The sequence below is a fragment of the Leopardus geoffroyi genome, chromosome A2 (assembly GCF_018350155.1).
Source record: "Leopardus geoffroyi isolate Oge1 chromosome A2, O.geoffroyi_Oge1_pat1.0, whole genome shotgun sequence".
In the NCBI taxonomy this organism is placed as follows: domain Eukaryota; kingdom Metazoa; phylum Chordata; class Mammalia; order Carnivora; family Felidae; genus Leopardus; species Leopardus geoffroyi.
Window position 1 is genome coordinate 41,981,138 of NC_059331.1, and position 3,766 is coordinate 41,984,903.

At 37.1% G+C, this 3,766-nt stretch overlaps 1 pseudogene; it reads left to right on the plus strand.

Annotated features, from left to right (window-relative positions):
- Nucleotides 1–2,370: 2,370 nt before the first annotated feature.
- On the plus strand, nucleotides 2,371–3,517 carry LOC123607598 (annotated as a pseudogene).
- The last annotated feature ends 249 nt before the right edge of the window (nucleotides 3,518–3,766 follow it).

Genomic DNA, 3,766 nt, shown 5'->3' on the forward strand with positions numbered 1-3,766 from the left:
TAGGAAAATATGTTTTTAAATATCTATTTTAAGACCCAAAAACACTACCAATGCATTCAGAACTGAAAGAACCAAGAACCCAAAAGGAGGAACACCAAGGAACTTTATTTCAGTGTCTGGAACCACCTTTTCCATTAAAAATAATGATAAATGGTAAAACATTTATCACTGGTGAGAGGATAAGGCACCGAGCAAAACATTGACACTTTCACATACTGGGGAAAAGGTGGAGTGAACAGTTCTTGTAAGTACCCAAGTTTTCTGTGGATATCTAAAGTTGTTACATTTTATATGGAACAGGAAATGGGAACTAGACCAGTTCTCATAACTGAAGCCCAGTTTAAAATCGTCTCAATTCCTGGGGCACCTGGGTGGCTCAGTTGGTTAAACTCAGGTCATAATCTCATGGCACATGAGTTCAAGACCTGGGTCAGGCATCTGGCTTTGCACTGACATTTTTGGAGCCTGGAACCTGCTTTGGATTCTTTGTCTCCCTTTCTCTCTGCCCCTCCCCTGCCTTCTCTCTCTCCCTCTCTCTTTCAAAAATAAGTAAAATAAGATAAAATAAAATAAAATAAAATAAAATAAAATAAAATAAAATAATCTGAATTCCTAACTGGATTATGGTGATGCACCCAGCTGCTTGATGATAACAGAAATAATTCCTCTCTGAAAAAAAGATGGCAATGGCATTAGCTAAATCTTTGAATGATTGATATAAATTTTCTATTTATTGATATATAATGTTGGCAAACAATAAAAAGTAATCAGGCACAAAAAAATAAGAATTGGCTAAAAAACAAGAGAAAAAGCAGGCAATTAAGATTTATCAAGAGAATAACCACATATTACAGGGATAGTACATAACTTTTAAGTTAGTTAATATATTCAGAAATTGACAAAATGGAATATTTTGACAGAGAAGAGGAAAATTTGACAATGGGGAATTCTATTACTTAAAATAACAAGTTAAGATGTTAGTAGTTGAGGGGCACCTGCGTGGCTCAGTTGGTTAAGTGTCAAACTTCAGCTCAGGTCACGATATCATGGTTCATGGGTTCGAGCTCAGAACCTGGAACCTACTTTGGATTCTGTGTCTCCCTCTCTCTCTGTCCCTCCCCTACTTGCACTCTGTCTCTCTCTGTCTCTCAAAAATAAATAAATGTTAAATTTTTTTTTAAACAGAAAAGACTCCTGTACTTGAGACGTTATTAAACTGAGTAATTGAATTTAATCATCCGATTTAGTGTAGCTGAAGAAAGAATAAGTGAGTTAGAAGATAGATCAGAGAAAATGTCCAAACTGAAGCAAGGAGCTCCAAAAATATGGAGAATGTAATAGACAATTAAAATATGGTATAAACATCTAACAAATATTCAATTGAAGTCTTAGAGAAGAGTTAATTAGGAAGAAGCAATCATTGCAAAGATTGTGACTGAGAATTATTAAAAACTAATTAGAGAATTCAAGGCTGAGATTTGAGAAGTTCTGTAAAACTCATAGAATCAAAATAAATATACTGAGGTATGTTATAGTAAAATTATTGAAAACAAAAGATAAATAATAAATCTTAAAAGCAATCAGAGGTCTACAGATTCATTCAATCCTAGTCAAAATCTCAGAAGGTTTTTTTGAGGGAAACTTATGAATTGTTCTAAAATTAAAATGGAATTAACAAAGGGAGTTTTAAAATGAACAAAATGGAAAAACATTCTTTTAAATTCGTAATTCTTTTAAAACTGCAATAAAGCTACATTAAGACTATACTACAGGTATAAGGAATGACAAATCAGTAGAACCAAACAGAGTCTAAATATAGAAGTAGATACAGATATAAATTATATAGTCAATTTATTTTCAGCCAAGGTGCTAACTTAAATCCATTCAAAATAAGTCTCTTTAAACAGATAGTGCTGGATCAATTCTATATGACACTCCACACACCAACGTTAAACTAATTCAAGATGTATCAAAGGCTTAAATATAAAATCTACCACCATAAATCTTCTAGAGGAAAAGATAGGAAATTGTCTTTGTCACCTTGATTAGGCAAAGATTTATTGAACAAAAAAACCCACCAGTCATTATAAAAATTGATAATTTGAGCTATATCAATATTAAAGAGAAAACTTCTATCAAAAGAAATCACTAAGAAAATGAATAGAGAAGCCACACACTACAAATATTTATATGCATAAATCTGACAAATGGCTTTTATCTAAAATATATAAAGAATTCCACAAATCAATATTATGAAGACAAATAATCCAATAAAAAGGGTAAAACTTTTGAAAAAATACTTTGCAAAAGATGATATAAGAATGACAGTGTTGTTTAAGCTCTCAACCTTGCTGCTGTTGTATTGCCAAGATGTTGCTTTCTAACAAGCAGACTCTGGACAAGCTGGACATGGAGGGGAAGTGGATCATCATGAGAATGGACTTCAACGTACCTGTGAAGAACAATCAGATAACAAACAACCAGAGAATCAAGGGTGCCATCTCAAGCATCAAATTCTGCTTGGACAATGGGGCCAAGTCACTTGTTCTTATGAGCCATCTGGGCTGGTCTGATGGTTTGTCCATGCCTGACAAATACTCTTTGGAGCCAGTTGCTATAGAATTCAAATCTCTGCTGAGCTGAGATTTTGTTCTTGAAGGACTGTATGAGCCTGGAAATGGAGAAAGCTTGCGCTGATCCTTCTTTTGGGTCTGTCATCTTGCTGCAGAACCTTCCCTTTCATGTGAAGGAATAAGGGAAGGCAAAAGATATTTCTGGGAACAGGGCTAAAGCTGAGCCAGCCAAAATAGAAGCCTTCTGAGTTTCACTTTCCAAGCTAGGGGATGTCTATGTCAATGATGCTTTTGGCACTGGTCACCAAGCCCACAGTTGAATGGTGGGATTTAGTCTGCCACAGAATGCTGGAAATTTCTTGATGAAGAAGAAACTGAACTACTTTATCAAGGCCTTGGAGAGCCCAGCAACCTTCCCTGCCATCCTGGGTGGACCTAAAGTTACAGACAAGACCCAATGGATCAATAATATGGTGAACAAAGTCAATGAGATGTTTATTGGTGTTGGAATGGCTTTTACCTTCCTTAAGGTTCTCAATGACATGGACAATGGCACGTTTCTACTTTGATGATGAGGGACCCAAGATCATCAAAGACCTGATGTCCAAAGCTGGGAAGAACAGTGTGAAGATTACCTTGCATGTTGGCTTTGTCACTGCTGATAAGTTTGATGAGAATGCTAGGACTAGCCAAGCACGGTGACCTCTGGCATACTTGCTGGCTGAATGGGCTTGGAAGGTGGTCCTGAGAGGCAGTTGCTGGGGCTAAGCAGATTGTGTGCAGTGGACCTCTGGGTGTATTCGAATGGGAAGCTTTTGCCCAAGGAATCAAAGCCCTCATGGACAAAGTGTTGAAAGCCACTTCCAGGGACTGCATCACCACTGTAGAGACACTGCCACTTGCTGTGCCAAATGGACACAGAGGATAAAGTCAGCCATGTTTAGTACTTTTCTGGCTATTGATTCCTGTGTGCAGCCCTTAAGTCAACTTAGCAGTTACTGTGTCTCCCTTTGGCAGTAGCTAAAATCTTCCCCATGTCAGGATTCACCTAGTGGCAGAAAGATGCAGTGTCGAAAACTCTTAAACAGTTGCACAGCATCTCAACTGCTCTTTTACCACACCCTGGTCTTGCCTGCATGCTTCAAGAACCCCTTGAATTTCTTAGTGACTAAAGCATTGTGCATTCTAGAGGG